The sequence below is a fragment of the Esox lucius genome, chromosome 13, assembly GCF_011004845.1.
Source record: "Esox lucius isolate fEsoLuc1 chromosome 13, fEsoLuc1.pri, whole genome shotgun sequence".
NCBI lineage: Eukaryota > Metazoa > Chordata > Actinopteri > Esociformes > Esocidae > Esox > Esox lucius.
In genome coordinates, this window is record NC_047581.1 from 23,532,567 (window position 1) to 23,550,912 (window position 18,346).

The 18,346-nt window shown below is 40.9% G+C and overlaps 1 protein-coding gene across 1 annotated transcript in view; it reads left to right on the forward strand.

Annotated features, from left to right (window-relative positions):
• The window catches only part of zdhhc8b (zinc finger DHHC-type palmitoyltransferase 8b), an 86,333-nt gene that overhangs the window by 22,482 nt on the left and 45,505 nt on the right, over positions 1-18,346 (forward strand). The gene's annotated exons all lie outside the window — the stretch shown is intronic.

The following is an 18,346-nucleotide window of genomic DNA, read 5'->3' on the forward strand; positions in this document are numbered from 1 at the left end:
AAGCTCGCAGGATCGGGCAGCTGAACGAGGCTAGGTTTAGGGTGACTGATAGCACTACGATTATGTTAAGCGTGTATGAAGAGATTACACATCAATGCAAACTGACCGGCAAGATAGTTTAAATCTCAGACACTCAAAACAAATTTGTAGAAAGAAAATATTTGAAACATTATTTGAAAACATAAATTTCTTCTGGTCATTGATGCTTGTATTTATGCTAGTAGGACAGTATGACCCCTTTAAATGACCCGGTCTAGAAGAGAAAATGCCGGTCATCAACGGTCTACTTGCGTTAATATTTTTGGTACACACCCACACCATTCAGTTGTTGGGGTACGCCCACACCATTCGTATACAGAAAAACTGCTTTTTAAAACACTTAGTTTAAAAAAAAATATTTGATGTAATATTTAATAGAATCTGAAAACATCGGGCAGTTACAATTACAAATTGAATGAAAAATGTATCATAAATTATATTATACCACATTAAATTTAAATACTGTAATGAAACAATTAAACAGTAGCAAGAGTAATATCAATCATGAATGTGGGTAAAGTACAATCCTTCCTTTGTGACATTTTCAGCACAATTAAACTGGCTTGTTTGTCATTAGTGCTTTAATGGCTGTTGCTTAGCTTGTCGGGTGGGAACACAGCGCGAGTTAGCCTTCGGGTTAGACAGAGCAGTCACACACCAGCACTGTTATGAACACAGGGAAATGTGTTCACGTTGCCTCCTAGGCAGCTCTGTGATAAAATGGAGGTCATGTCTTCCCTCTTTTTGGTGTTTGTGGTCATGAGGGATTAGCTGGTCTGCCTCAGAGTAATGTTATGAAGGAAAGCTTCCTTTTTCAACTGATATGCCCATGTCTGTCTGTCAGGGGTGGGGCTGGGGGACCAATACCTTGTGGTTTGCTTAATGAAGCACAGTCAGAACGAATGAGGATATTGATTGGCCAGCCAACTCATGGATTATAAAGGAGACATGAGCTAATTGCTTTTTGATATACAATTAGGTATTTAACTGGGGAAAAAATGGCAATGTGATACCCTCTTGCATATTCATTAGATCAGGCTGTGTTATCTCTTTAAGTAATGTCTCTGTTATTTTCCTATTCATGTAAGGCAGAAGGAAGAGAATATGAGTCTGGTGGAGAACTTTGTTAACAGTCTTGAATAAAATTCAATACCTGCTGGCTATTTGTATCTACAAGATATTTCTGCCAGTTTAACATGCTTTTATCATAAGTACATCTCAATTTGCCTTTGTTTTGTATTGGTGGTTAAGGAGGGATGGATGTAGGGATTTAAATGAAATATCTGCCTACATTTCGATCTTGTCAACCATCAAAATGTACTAATTCCATGTATCTGCCTCTTTATAAACATTACAAACATTAGCCTCGTACTATGTGTAATGTGTAATGTTTGCCAGTATTCATCGTTCATTACATATGCTATATACGTATAATCAATAATGCACTTTGGACAAAAAATGCCCATGGGGTGTATGACTACTGTATAAAAGCCTACTTCTTCATAAAATTACCCTACATTCACATTCACTTGCATACACAAGTAATGTGGTTTGGCCCTGGCATGCTAGCAAAATTATGCTAACACATCATTTTGCAAAAGATTGATGTTAGTATACCAATTGGGCCATGTAAATGTAGGTTTAATAATATGTTATTATAACATAGATACATCTGAAAGCCAACTATTGTATCCGCAAAAGTATTTTACAAGAATATATGAGCTGTTAGCCATGGCTACTGTATAGGAAAGCTATTCATGAAATTATTAGTTTCAGTTAAGGAAAAAAAGTGTCACATAAAATCGATTTTTAACCCAGATGTGTTTTCTGTGAAGTGGATAATATGTTGCACACTGACAAGTCTTTCTTTGTGTTAGTAAGTGCATGCTATTTTGCCCCAATTATGTGATCACACCAACAAGTAATGTAGCCCAGTCAGAGATGGAAGATGGACAGTTATACTTGGCAGTTGGAATGAGGTCGAAGTCAGGGACATAACGTGGTGACGTAGCTCCTGCTCTACCTCAGTCTCCCAATTGAGATAGGTTTGTACTTTGACAGACAGTCCAACCATAATCTAGAGGTCTTTTGGGACATTGAAATTTGCTGTTATTCCCCTTTATTATGCAACAAAGGAGCTACTATGTTATGTCTGTATCTGACCTATATCCAGACCCCTGATCCAGCAGATAAGCATGTTTTGTAGGCCTAGTTACTCAATAGTCTCCAGTCCTCTGTGGAAACCAAACCTGGGTTCAAATACTATTTGAAATCTTTAAAGTGCTTCTAGTGTTTGCATTAGCCTAAGTGTAGTGCCACATGGACATGGTTTGCATTTTTGGGACTCTACTTCTCAATGCAAGTTCAATCACACCCAGTTAAAGTATTTACAATTATTTCAAATAGTGTTGGAACCCAGGTCTGGTGGAAACCCAGTCTCTGTGACGGCTATTAGGGCTCAGTGAACCAGTGACAAGGGCTGCCATTCAAACACCTCCCTGGCTCATTCACAAGCTGCTCTTTAGATTGCAGGCTAAGTGGTGACTGAGTGAGGCCTATTTTTACTGAGTTTGTAACTGGAGCATGGCTGCACTCTCATTGAGGGTGGGAGATAGCCTAGCAGTTAGAACTACTGACCAGTAAAGGAAACCTTGCTGGATTGAATCCCAGAGCTGACTAGGTGAAAGATCTATCACCAGTCGCCGAATAAGACTCTAATTGCCCCTTGACGTTGCTCTGGAAAAAAATGCGAAGGACAACAAAACATGTATTGTAGATGAACGTCACCCTGGCAGTTGTCAATCAGCAACTCGGACCTCAGCAACCACTTTAGGCCGCTCCCAAATTTCCATCCATCTCTCTGGGCTTGATTACGCTACATTTTCCAAGACGACACAAGACACTAAATGATTTTTTTGATTGTGTAACCGGTAACTCACTGCCCCGGTCCCTGTCTCTCTCACTGCCCCGGTCACAGTCTGTCTCTCTCACTGCCCCGGTCACAGTCTGTCTCTCTCACTGCCCCGGTCACTGTCTGTCTCTCTCACTGCCCCGGTCACAGTCTGTCTCTCTCACTGCCCCGGTCACAGTCTGTCTCTCTCACTGCCCCGGTCACTGTCTGTCTCTCTCACTGCCCCGGTCACTGTCTGTCTCTCTCACTGCCCCGGTCACTGTCTGTCTCTCTCACTGCCCCGGTCACAGTCTGTCTCTCTCACTGCCCCGGTCACTGTCTGTCTCTCTCACTGCCCCGGTCACAGTCTGTCTCTCTCACTGCCCCGGTCACTGTCTGTCTCTCTCACTGCCCCGGTCACAGTCTGTCTCTCTCACTGCCCCGGTCACAGTCTGTCTCTCTCACTGCCCCGGTCACTGTCTGTCTCTCTCACTGCCCCGGTCACTGTCTGTCTCTCTCACTGCCCCGGTCACTGTCTGTCTCACTGCCCCGGTCACAGTCTGTCTCTCTCACTGCCCCGGTCACAGTCTGTCTCTCTCACTGCCCCGGTCACTGTCTGTCTCTCTCACTGCCCCGGTCCCTGTCTGTCTCACTACCCCGATCCTTGTCTGTCTCACTGCCATGTTCCCTGTCTCCCTCACTGCCCCCCATCACTTAACTCATTCACACTTACAATTCCCTGTGTTGATTTTTTTTCCCCAGACAATGCAGTTTCTACACTCCCCTCAGTGCCCCCATTGCCTTAGTGCATTCTTGAACATGCATTAAAGCCCAAATCTGCCATTTCAACAGTCTGACCCTGATAAACAATTAAAGGAAATGACCCTAAAAAAGTAGGAAATATTGATTGTGGCTTTAAGCTAAAATAGCAAAGCCTATGCACAGGTTTTGAGGGAGGCAGGCTGGTTGGGCCATGGCAGAACAGTAGTCCAAGTAGCTGCTTACAAAGCTGTCTGGAAGCCAGACTTTATCTCCACTACATATCCAGAGGACATTGTATAATCTCTCTTGGTGTACAAACTCAAGAATGAACCTCAGAGTCTAGCCAGATTCTATGTAAGCACGCAAACTACTCTTTCCCTCTAACTCCAAAATTCTTCCAATCATGCTTTGTTCAGAAGTCCATTTATTTTTAACTTTTCTTGAGCACCATGTCATAAGGTCATGAGTTATAACAGAGTTGTGAATATTACTTAATAGCAGTCATAAACATTCATAGCAGCTGACACCACCTTGTTACAACAACATTATAATGACACAACACTTTGTTTTTAGGTCAGCTAACTATTTGGCTAGGCATATTGTTAGCCAATTAGCTTACCCAAACAGTGTAGTGATCAAAGGGTGTAAAGCCTTAAGTTACCTTAAGGACCTCAGCTGTCATAAGTGTTAATGTGGGGGTGTTATAACAGTGTTATGTAGGCCTTAAGGCAGATTGAGTTCAGGCAAAGCATGGATATGAATGAAAGTGGGTAGTCTACACTGCAGTAGCATCTAGTGATGTCTGGAAGATGTTGCTATGCTCTCACTCAGTATTGACACAGTGTTTTCACTGCCTCTGGTGCGCTTCTGCACACTGACTCCCAGCCTGCAGCCCAAATGGCACTATATTCCCTACAAAATGCACTACTTATGACTGGAACCCTATGGGCCCCTGTTGCAAGTAGTGCACATTAGCTTCCCCTGTGGCCTAGCTCCACTGGGTACAAGTGAGACAGATGGAGTACTGCTTAGAGTGGGGATCGGACCCATCAGATGACACCTGTGCATGCCAGGTGGGCTGCTCCTATCTATCTCTGCAGGCAGAGCAACACACAACACTCTCCCTGACTCAGCTCTTCCTTTGAAAGGCATACTGGGTAGGGGACTGGGAACTGAAGCAAAATTAATCACTAAGTAAAGGTGGAAGTCAAAACCATTAGTGAAGCAGGATTTAGTTAGGACTTGATGAATAACTACAGTTGTAAATGTTAGATGCGGAGTGCTCGGAGCTACAGCATGTACACACACTGTGCTCCCATATGTATGCTTCACTTTGGATGCTAATAGACTTGACCCCAGTAATACTTACACATTGTATCATACTGCAGCAGCTGTACAACATGTCAGTGGCCGTAGAAACTGCATGTGAACATATTGCCCTCATCCTATGGCATTTACATTTGATTAATGTACCAGACACTGTCATCCAGTGTCTTACAGTGGTGACCACGTACATTTTCATACTGTCCCTCATAGGAATCAAACCCACACCCCTAGCATTGCAAGCACCATGTTCGCATTGTTTGATTTAGATGGATCATAGTGGCATTTATTGAAAGGCCAGTTGATTATATGCCCACATACACACACCAGAGTTGGTGACTCAAGTTGCAGACTTGGACTCAAGTCGCACTTAAGTCACCAATAAATTGACATGTGACTTGACTTGTGATCTGTTCAAAAGATTTGATACTTGACTTGGACTTGTAGTCATTGGACTCGTGCCTTGGAAGGTAAATATAGAATAGCTAAAACTAAGGAAAAAACCTGCTTTCCCACCTTGTTCTGGTCTGGTAGCTCAAGTGATTAAAGTTGAAAGTCTCCTTGGTAACGTTAGTAACAGTGCATCTGTTCATTCGTAATAGCATTTGGCTACAAAGCTTTTTTACATTCAGTGAGAAGCCTAATGTTGACACACTGTCAAGAATTGGGCCTGTTTCTAATCTCTGCCAGCTAGTTAGTTACAGTAGCTAATAACTAGCTAACACATATAACTATACAGAACACAAAGAGCTGTTAGCTCATAACTGACCTATGTAAATTAGTCAGACAATTTGGCTAATGGCAGATAGAATAGTAGATGGAATAGGTCAGCCCCAGCCTCAACATGATCATACTTCAATTAAACATGAAATGCATATTTGCTATAATAAATTAAATGTTGCAATTCAGTGTTAGTGTACTAGATTGTCAACTGCTGATTTTAAATAACCCATAAAATAATAGTCTTCCCCAAAAAGTTAAGTTGAAAGGACTTGCTTTGGACTAATAGACTATAACTATAGCCTATAGTGCTTAAAATAATTGAGATTTGATTTGGACTTACATGCAGTGACTTCAGACTTGACTTACACTTGCCTGAAGTAACTTAGACATGTCTGACACACACACACTAACATGTGCATACATACATACGCACGTGTGTACACATATAGAAAACATGAGTGAGCAGGTAAAACACATCTTTAATCTCTGCTGTAACAACTGGAAGGTCAACTTGGCCTTGTGCTTAGGGTCGTTTTCGTGCTGGAAAGTCCAAGTGCGTCCAATGCGCAGATTTCATGCAGATGAATGCAAATTGTCTTCCAGTATTTTCTGATAACATGCTGCATTCATCTTGCCATACATTTTCACAAGATTCCCTGTGCCTTTAGAGCTCACACACCCCCAAAACATCAGTGAGCCATCACCATGCTTCACAGTGGTGATGATATTCTTTTCACTATTCATCATTTTCAGTCACGTGGTTGCTCTGACAGCCTGGCGGGCAAAACATTGTTGAAACATGGCAGCTTACACTGGGAATTCTATGGAGCTACTACACAAGCCGGTCAAATTGTCTACTTCTACAGCCTGTGAGTGTTTAGATAACCTCACAAAACATGAAAAACAAAGATATGCAAATACAGTGCAAGTCTTAGGCACCTGTGACCCATATACAGCCCCCGCTGTGTTATTTACATTATTAAAAACAGCGAAATCCCTACCGGAGCTGAACTTTGGGGAGTGTACATACACCTTGTGGAGAATCCATCCCCTTACACTACTACCAGCTACCTGTATATTCAGTCATGGTGGGTCAATAATGCAATTGTTTGGGAGGTGAAGGAGAAGAAATGACCGTTGGTTCTGTGGGTGGTAGGTGTAGCGTAGTGCAGCCAGTATAACACAGAAACAAATGTACTGGTACTGTAATAATATAAACGTTTTCCCAACGTCAGGTAAACCACTCCTACTGTTTAAATGACCCACCATTGACAGTCTGGGTTGCTTTGAAGAAGTTTGGATTGGTGCGATTTTGTCCTGTATTAACTTTGTTATTAACTTAGCTGACGCTATATGTTTAACAAGAGAAGTTTAGCTAGCCTCACTAACGTTAGCTAGGCCATTGGAGTTGGTTGCATCGGTGCAGACAAAAACAGACCATGTCATTCATTACAATGATTACATGTAAATATGATTGCAAATCCAATGGATCTGCAACTATCTGTTATTTTGAAGTATTACTAGTAAAAGTTGTGGAGTTGTCCATGGAGGGCAACGGAAGGACAGTTTGTTTTGCCCCGCCAAGTGGGCGTTCCCATATAACGTGATGTCACGTAAAAACTATCAATAGGCCTTGCTGACCCCTCTCCAAACACAGCACTTATGGTTGTGGCCATAAAGCTCTATTTGGGGCTTGTCACTCCAAATTGCAGTGTTCCAGAAGCTGTGACGTGTGTCAAGAAGTTGTCGGGCATATTGTAACCTGACTTTTTTGTGGCATTGGCACAGTAAAGGCTTGTTTCTGGTAACTCGACCATGCATCTCATTTTTGTTCAAGAATCATCGTATTGTGCTCGTTGAAACAACGACACCATCTTTTTCCAGAGCAGCCTCTTTCTCCTGAGGTTACCTGGCTTTTTCTTTCTATCCCAAACAATTATTTTGGCAGTTTTGGCTGAAATCTTTCTTGGTCTACCTGTCCTGGCTTGGTATCAAGAGATCCCCGAATTTTCCACTTCTTAATCAGTGATTGAACAGTGCTTACTGGCATTTGCAAAGCTTTGGATATGTTTTTATATCCTTTTCCATCTTTATAAAGAACCGTTACCTTGTTACGCAGGTCTTTTGACAGTTCTTTCTGCTCCCAATGGCTCAGTATCTAGCCTGCTCAGTGCATCCACGTGAGAGCTAAAAATCTCATTGACTATTTATACACAGACAATAATTGCAATTTAAAAAGCCACAGGTGTGGGAAATTCACCTTTAATTGACATTTTCACCTGTGTGGGTTACCTTGTGTGTCTGTAGCAAGGCCAAACATTCAAGGGTATGTAAACTTTTGATCAGGGCCACTTGGGTGATTTCTGTTATCATTATGATTTAAAAAGGAGCCAAACAACTATGTGATGATAAATGTGATCTTATGATCACTATTCTTAAATAAAAGACAGTTTTTTTGCATGATCAGTCATTTTTTCAAAGTCAATGCCAAAATTTCACAATTTCTGCCAGGGTATGCAAACTGTATATTAATATATTTGTATATGTATAAATATATATTTGTATGTGTATTTGTATATATACAAGCATACATGCATTTGGGTGTACACGCAAACACACTCACGCCTGCATGAGCATACACACAGCATTCTGGTTATGAATCTATTCATTGTGGTCTTTGGCTGGAAAAACAGTGGCAGCTGGAGGAATCAGAGACCGGTAAGATGGCACCTTATGCTGACAACTGAAAGGCAGCGGTTTGCTGAAACCAGACATCCTGTCTTACTGACTACCATTAAGTAGCCTGTCTTTAACTCTTTTGCTTTCTGTTTACTCTCCTGCATCCTCCAAGCCTTCACTGATCTGAACTGGTTACAGTTACATTTCACTTAACATTAACATTATCTGGACCACTTTGCAGTGAAACTGATTAAAAAACCATGCAGGTGTTTTACAGCCACTTAACATGTAATGGCTCCCTTAACGCCCTCTAGGAGGCTGTAATGTTGCCCAGAGCCTAGTACGCCATGACAGAAGCCACTAATCGACCAATCAAAGTCTTTACTAAGTCTGGTACAAAGCCAGAGATGTCATCATGTGTATTCTCTGTTGGCATGTATAATGTGACTATGCCACCATATCAACACCGCTGCCCAGTCAGCTTCCAGTCTGTCTGGGACTGAAATAGGAGATGTGACGTGTATTGAAGCAAAGGTCACTGAAATAGGTGGTGTTGCTATGTCGCGCTGTCTTCACTGAAATAATCTACATTGTAGAGGCCTAGACTGAAATAAGTATTGTGTTGTTTTACAAATAACCCCACTTGAGAGGGACGTGTAAAAAAGTACTGTCAACCTATAATGTGATTATAAGTTTGAAAAAAACCAGAAATGGACAAAAACTAAAGTGTTACTTAATAGAAGATATCATTCAATATTTTCCTCAGAACACAAGTAGCAATGTTAGTTCAGTCTAACAAAGTCTTCAGAGTTCATGCTGCTTCCAAAGTAACAATACCATACTATCGTTTGCAACTTTTTCCAAAGTTGTGAAATTGTATGCCTGTACTGAAAAGTAACTCTTACAGACTTGCCTAAGGCTGCTTTTTGCTGGAGTGGTTAATGCGTGTATGTCAGCACTTTAAGATACAGTACAGGCTGTATTCCCCATAAGGGACCAGTGTAGAAAAACTCCACATAATATGTGCTAGTGTACTTTTCATCCATTCTGTTTCAAACATTTATCTATTGTCTGCAGAAAATGCACAACAAGCAATGACTTCCATTACAGGGTAAGGGTCAGGTCAGGTTTGCTGAGGTAGACCCTGAAGGGCAGTGGTGAGCATTGACAGAGGGTCAACAGTGTGAAGACAAGTCATACTAATCCCACTAGAGCTTTCCTCTACAGAGTGAACTCCAAACACAGCCATTCAAACACAAAGGTTCGCGTTACCTTTTGTTTTTCACACTTTCAGTGATGTGTAACCAGTTAAACAGCTGAAACTGTCACAAGGCCAGCAGGTTCAAAAAACCAATCAACTGTCCTCCATTGTCAGACACATAACATGGGAATCATGCCATTAGCCAAAGTTCAGATTGTTAGACATTGTCACACAGTCACTCTCCCCCAAAAAAGAGGGTGTCCCACCCTCCACCAGGGTCCCAATATACCAGAAATTCTGTTTTTAGTGAAAACAGAAAGACACCCTGTTACATGTTTTGAATGTTAACCAGGACACACTCCACTTTAACTCCTCCCTATTTACTGGATTTGTTGAAGAGTGTGGTTTAGAACATTTATGTATGTGGGTAATCTAGTCATTTATCTGTAGACAGTAAAACTGAGCTCTGCGCTATAAATGGGAGTGAACAGTGAAGGCAGTACAAGGTGATTGAACCAAATGCCTCATTTTCCCTGGGTAATCCCTGGGGGCTGTGCGGCAATGCCTGAATGTAAACAGCAGAAGGTGGAGCAACAGCTCCAGAGCTCTGCATATCATTGAGCCCACTTATTGTGTGTCTTTCGTCCCTTTTGTGTTGTCTCTCCAGTGATTCGCTGCCCAGGCAGCTGGTCCATAGGGTGACCCCCTTAACTGTGGACAGGAGAATAAAGGAATCGGAGGGGCTGCCTGTGTTAAAGGTCCATTAACCAAAATAATGGGTGTTTGTGTTTGTGGGGGAGGCTATAACCACAGAAACAGGGTGTTCTTACCAATGTGGTTTTGTTCATCACTCGGTTTCTCTGTCTTTCCTCCTGATTAACAGACTCCACCTTCACACATTACAAGTGGAAATCACCGAAGCCCTCTGGCTGGTCTGGTGCCAACGCCACTACGATGCCTGTATAGCTCATATAATTATGCCCTTCAATGGCTGAGAAGGGCATTTAAGACAACATGTGTGCTAGCAGTTTTAACTGTTTTTGTTTTTTTCACTCTCTAGTTGAAAGTAGTTAAGAAACAGGAATTTTGTCAGTAATTTTTCAGGATTCAGATAAAGAAAATAAATTGGAACGCTTGATAATTCCTCCACAGAATGGTACCACTCACTGTTCCCAAATTGGCCAGTATTGCCTTGAGCAATGTTTTAAAAATGTTGCCAGGTTTTGGAAGGGCCACTACCTTAACGCATTTTTATTTGGATGATAATGATGCAGCAAACACCTCTTACAATTCTCTATGAAGTGAGTAGAACACTGTCATAAATAAATAGCACACAGCTTTGGAAGAGAAAACATTGGAACATTGGCCAAACTATCTCCAAGTAATCCATTACATGTAACGGATTACATTACAAGCAAAAATATTGTAATCGGATTACAGATACTTGCATGATTGCATGATTGCTTCTTGGAATTTTTTAAAACATTGCTATTCACACCGGATGTTGTGCTCCTCACTCCTCAGTTGCATGATCAATCAGCATTGTGTGCACAGGTGGCCACGCTTAACCAAATGAGAGATTTGTGACCGAAGCACTTGTTTAATTGTCTCAGTTAAGACTGAGTAGCCTGTGCCTTCATTAATGTTAACCATAGAAAATGTGGTTTAGTAATCTACTACCAACACATATATTTCTCAAAACTATAATAGGCTATACCTGGTGGCTATTTTATGTTTTTCCTATTTCAGGTAGGACTTGTTTTGGGAAGTAGGCTACTTTACCTACGAATGTAGGTGTTAATCCAAGTTTATTTATGAATGCTGCATTTAGGAAATTATTTTGCTGTTGGCTCTAATAATTGTAGGTTCTGTTCTCTTCTGACCAGTGTTGGTGGTTTTGGGTCAAAACATCAGATAACTCAAAATGTACGCTTGAAAAGCTAAGGATATCTTGAACTCCATATAAAATGATGTGAATACCCTTTTCCAGAAATCACCATTTATTTAGCCTTTCTAAATCATGCCCAATCAATTGAATTTCCCACAGTTCTAGAGAAATCTGAAGGATAATAAAAGGACACAGGATTCATCTGAGCTCAATTTGGAAATGTATTTAAATGTGTTTTTCATTTTCATATAAACTGGCACACATTTCTTTTTTCGCTTTGTCATTTTGGGTTATTGCGTGTAGATCAGACCTGGGCAAGATAAGGCCCCCGGGCCGGAAACGGCCCGTTGAGTCATTCTATCCGGCCTGCGATACATCCAAAACTTTTAAAATAATAAAAAATACCTGACGAGGTCCACAGATTACGTTACTTTATTTACTGTTGCATATGTTTTTTTAAAAATTAAAAGTCCCGTGGCACTCCTATAATAAGTACAGCAGTATCATACTGTCTGTTTAAAATACCTTTAAGTTGAAACAAGGTATTTGCGTTGCTATGATACGTAGGGACCAGCACCACTATCCACGCGCGGAAGTTATCATTTGTACGTACTATACGCAATTAATGGCTAGCGGTCTCTGGAAATGAGCCTAAGAAAAGTTGATAACGAAAGCAGGGTATTTAAAAAGTTATTGACAGGAACATATTTATTTGCAGATGTCGCAGGTAAAGCAACTTGCTTAATTTGTTAAGCTAACGTCACAGTTTTTAAAGAGTACAATTTGCAGAGGCACTTCCAGAGCAAGCATGCAGCGAAATCCAAAAACTGTCACCCGATGCTACAATTCAGCAAGTCCAAGCGCAGATGCAGCCTCACTGATGAACATCTTGCAGCAGTACCGCACACTGCTTCAACAGAACCGCACACTGCTTCAACAGAGATTACTCCTGACTTCACCTCACTTGTCAACGCCCATACGAGGCTCTCCTGTTCATATTGAGTGAGTAGCCCTAAAAGTTGATTTATTGGGTCTGGGCTGCTGGAATCGCTGTCGTTAAAAGCACATAGTACAAAAAATATACTGTATGAAGTTAGATGACGGCAATTATAGCAACATTTGCTTTGAGTGAAAATCTTCAGAAGTGATTTCATAGACGTCTGTCCTAATAACTATTATACCTATACAACTGTTATACACTATACCTTATGTAATGTAGCTTACTCTGTGAAGTTGAAAGTTACGTTTTAAGGCAAATATGTGTTGCAACATTTCTGTTGAGTAATAACCCTAGAAAGGGATTTTTTTAGGCCATTGCCTGCTATAATAACAGTTGTTAACAGTTGTTGTTAAAAACATTGTTAAAGTAAATTAAGTTAAATTATGAAAACGGTGTTGCATGGAAAATAAATATGCATAAATACAATATGCAAGTTAACAGAGTTAGCTATGTTGTGTGTTTTTTAGGCATGTTGGTTAAAAAAGTAATCTGTCCCATAATGCTCTCTGGCATTTTCAGTGTGGCACCCCAGTAAAAATATTGCCCACCCCTGGTGTAGATAGAAGGTAATTATTTATGTAAAGTATTTCTAATTACTGAATTAGTTAAGTCCAAAATACAACAAAATGGGGAGAAATTCAAGAGGTTTGAAAAAATTTCAAAAACACAGTACATAACCAGTAGGGTAAAATGAAAAATCCATATACGTATATATACATACAACCCCATTTCCAAAAAAGTTGGGATGTTGCACCAAATCCAAATAAAAACAGTATACAATGATGTGCAAATCATTTAACCATATATTTAATTGAACATAGGACAAAGACAACATAAATGTTGAAACTGATAAATTTTTTTGTTTTTTGAAAAATTCCCATATTGAATTGACATTTTACACCGCGTCCCAACATTTTTGGAAACAGGATTGTGTATATATACACTGCTCAAAAAAATTAAGGGAACGCTTAAATCAAACATTGGGTCTCGATGAACAAAATATATTAAAGATCAAAATCTTTACTGTACATTGTGTAATTCGTTGAGAACAAAATGATGTAAGAACGTTCAATGGAAACCAAAATTTCCAACCGATTGAGGGCTGGATTCCAACTCATACCAAAAATCTAAGTAAACAATTGAAATCACAGGCTGTTCCAACATGCCTGAATTTCATCACAGCAACTCATAATGTGACTCAGTAGTGTGTATGGCCCCAAGGTGCCTGTATGCACTCCCGACAACGTCTGGGCATGCTCCTGATGAGATGGCGGATGGTGTCCTCTGGGATCTCCTCCGAGATCTGGATCAGGGCATCAGTGAGCATCTGGACTGTCTGTGGCACTAATTGGCGATGTTGGATGCACTGATACATAATGTTCCAGAGGTTTTTAGTTGGAGCAGGGTACCATTGGCTAGCATGTGGAGGTCTGTGCGACCCTCCAAGGATATGCCTCTCCAGAACATCACTTACCCACCGCCAAACTGGTCATGCTGGATGTTGCAGGAAGCATAACGTTCAGCACAGCTTCTCTAGACTCTTTCACTTCTGCGAACCAGCCAATTCTGGTGCTCCATAGCAAATGCCAATCAAGCTGCACGGTGCTGGGCAGTAAGGACAGGTCCCACTAGAGGACATTGGGCCCTCATGCCACCCTCATGGAGTCTGTTTCGGACAGTTTGGTCAGACACATGCACACCAGTAGACTGCTGGAGCAATTGTCTGTGGCCACCACCTGCAAAACCATTCCCTTTTTGGGGGTTCTCTTGCTGTTGCCTCTCCAGTGCACCTGTTATCACTTTCATTGGCCCCAAAACAGGTGACACTGATTCACAATCGCTTATGCTTCCTAACTGGACAGATTGATATCCCTGAAGTTTAATTGACTTGGTGTTATACTGTAATGATTACGTTCCCTTAATTTTTTTGAGCAGTGTGTTCGTGTGTGTGTGTGTGTATATACATACATACATAGCCTATACAAATGCATTAATTTTTTCACACATTTGAGTCACAAATCCTCAAGTTGACAAGACACAGAAAGTGTTGTTAAGTAAGAGCCACATTAGCAGCTAATTAGCATTCCCTCATTTTGAGGCTAAATCTAGGTGAAAATATTGATAGAAGTCACATTGTCCTATACATATTTAAACAGTTATCACGATGGTGAGGTGGTTTTGGCCCACAATAAACAGATTATTTTAAGTGGACCTAAAATTCCTCCATGGAAGAAATGAATGGTGTAAGGACCAAAAAAGCTGCTTTTCAAGTTGTGGCACAAGGTTTTATTGGGATTCTGATGATATAATATTTCCGTCAATTGACACTCCAAGCTGGGGATTAGATTAAGGAGGGGCAGTAGGTGTCATCACAGCATCCATGCTAAAGACTGCATACATTTCACAATATTTTACCATGTGGGCCAAACACCTAGAAATGCGAGTTCTAGCCACTCCGAAAGATACTTTCAGAACTCTACTCAAACTATGCAGATTTGATGGAGTCTCTTTAAATTTAACACACCGTGTTGATTTAACACTGGAGAATATTCTTAGCATATTCGTGAGGCTTTGGTTTAAGTTATGGCCGCCAGTGTTTAGTAGTGTCGGAGCCCGATTATTTGAAATAATCAATAATGGAATGAATCACTGAATGGTTTTCATTGATTGGCTTAATTGATGTTTGAAGTTGAGTATATGACAACAGTAGTGTATGAAACTGACGATGACATTTAAATGGGTTCCACAAATAGCTGAGTTGCCAGGCAACAGAGCCTTTGAATTCCAGGGGAAACAGCTGACTAGGTGGCTGCAGACTGCAGCTGGTGTCTCTGCACAAACTTCATGCTTTTTCTTTCGATTTCCATTACTCCTACAGTCACTGTATTGGAGTAGCCATCCTCTACTGGTTCGCCTTCTACAAGTTCTAGTCTGTCTACTGTGGATTTCAGATGGCCTTATACTTTTGTAGATCCCTGACAGATTGTTTAATGTTTCGCTCAGACGTCAGTGGATTAAAAAGACCATGAGTCATTTTACAGCTTTAGAGAAAAGTGAGGTTACAATGAAGGTAAATGTTTACACCAAATTGTCTTTATGGATGGTATCACAGTTGGTCTTGAACTGATTATCAGTAAATGTGTTTTCACAGGCCTGTGAAGAACGTGCTGAGGTATTGTTGTACAGGAAGAACAGTACAGAGCCAAAGGGACAGGAGAGACAGATGGAGGAAGAAGCACACCACACTAAAGACAAACCAACAGGGAGGGCATAGCGGGCCTGGCTCAGAGTGTGTAACATGTTGTTAAATGGCCCTGTCAGACAGACTAAAATAGAATGTGTCCCTCTCTCTGAGACCTGCTTTTCTGAGCTGACCTGGAATCATTCTGCAAATTCTGTTGAGCTTTATTTCCTCAACACTAGCAGGAGGGACAACACTAAATAGTTAACACTTTTTTCACTTCATAGCCCATTGAATCTTCTTTCTGCACAATTACAAAAATGTACTGTTTCGGCTCATGGTGTTGGACGGATTAGTACAGTGGGTATAGTGGTTCTATATGGCAATTAATTATGCTCCCTTTCTAGGTATGTGTGCCTTGCCGGTGCCCTCTGAACCTATTCTGTGGCTCAAGCCAGAGTGGTGGAGACCAAACATTGTAAGCGAAATACACAATGCCAGGGTTGCATAAGAATGGTAATAGGTATTTTGTATTTATAACATTTTGTGTGTTTTTAATAAAGACAACATTGTTTTGACTTGTTTCCCCAGCCATCTCTATATGTGTATTCTGTCAGACATGTCATATCGGAAGTTATTACTCAGGAAAACCAACTATACATCAAAGTGTTATACTGAGTGGTCACATGCTTGGTAGCAGAAGGAAATGTGAAAAAACAGCTCACTTGGATAGATTTTTCTTACCAGAAATAAAGGATCTCTGTAAACATCCTTCTGTTTCCTCAAATGTGGCTCACAGTGCGTCTGATTGCTTACAGCATGAAGGCTGAAGACAAGAGAGTGAAATTATGTAAGCCGCTGCTGAAGTGTCTTTCAGTAAACCCTGGCATTTTGGTATACTACGTAACGTTAAGAATGAACCTTTGGAACTGAACAGCAAAAATACTGTTGAGCAAACAGAGACTAATTTCATATGAAAACATTCAGACATTTCTTATGAAATTCCCCCTGTGTGTCTCCAATGAGGACAAATGTTCATTTATAGTATGTGTCTACAGTATAGTGGGTGCTCTAAGCCCTGGAGAACTGGTTGGGTACATCTTTGTCTGCTCTGCCAAAACCCTCAGTGGAAATCCTGGCTGCCTGCTCTGCTTTCATTAAAACCATATCACCGGAGACATGTACTGTAGCTATCCATCCCCTACTGTTAATATCATCATTTGATTCCCTGCACCTCGATCCAGGATTCATGTTCAGGTTGTGATAAATGCAGGTGGCTGTATATTTGAAGGACTGGATGCTGGCATTGGCAATACAGGCCTGCCCTCCCACGCCGGTATGAACTCAGGCCAGTGGCCCCGCTCTCTCTCTTACCTGCTGGTAGGCAGTCATAGTTTCCACTGTGGGCTGAGGCAGGCAGCTAATACATGGCCCTGAACTCTGGCTCAATAGAGCCCCATTCATTCATGACTGAACTCCAAACCAGGAGGGAGGGGCGAGCCAGATAGCTCAACTTAAATAGCTACAGGCTCTGCTTTGACTGTGTGATGAAAAGCTATAGACAAAAAAAAATAATACTTTCTGACTCATGAACTGTTAGCGTACGTTTGGTTTATTAATTAGTCAGAGATCTGTAATACTACAGATCATTTGCACGCTCTTGGGGGATCTTAGTGAACTGCCGGAAAGAGGGATGCCATTGTGGTCAATTAAAATAACATGTCTAGGCCTCCCAGGTGGTGAAGTGGTCTAATGCACTCTTTCGTAGCACCAAGCTAACCATCACATGCTAGATTTGAGCCTTGACTCCCATGGATGGAGGCCTTGTTAGCAGGGATGTCCCAGTCATATTCCACACTAGTAACTCCTTTAGTCAGGTTGGGACAGACAATTGGATGTATTGAAATTGGGAAACTGAGATAAATTATTTTAATACAAAATACCCAGCATGTGTCATAGAACTTTTATGAAAACACATTTGATTTGAAACCTTCTTTCAGAATGTAGTTTGTCTGGTTTCTGACACAGGTTGTTTTACGAAGTTAAATTCCTCCAAAGGATTCCCAAAACACTCCCCAGAGGATATTCTGTTTAATTTCCAAATCACTTTCATCCAATATTCACGGTTCTTGTGTAAAGGTTTGAGCTCTGGTCAGAATGAATGCACTACATAGCAAATAAGGTGCCTTTTGGGATGGAGCTAAACGGAATCAGATTAACAGAGGAACAAATTGCCCTCATGCATTTTTTATGTTGGTCACGTGCCTGTCGTACACCTTGTTTTATGGTTACTGTTAGAAGTGGAAAGGGCATTTGACAGTAAACCAGTTAACAATTCTCAATCCCTATTTGTGTAATTTGGCAAAATAACCTTTCTGATTCTCTATCGCTATAAAATTCACAAGAAAAAGTAATTAATTAAACTAAACTTTTGAGCTGAAAGGGAGACATTTACATTACATGTTATTCATTTTAGTAAATTTTTTATCCGGATCCACTTTAGATCTCAATTTAGTTAACTGCCAATGGCCTGTGAGTATTTACAATCAGACTGGGCCAGCTTTGGAGGTAGATGAAGCAGATGTCTATTCAAAAGCTGGGCCTTAATCATAAAGTTGTGCCCTTTCAGGCAGAATACCTGGAAAAGAAGCTCTGACTGC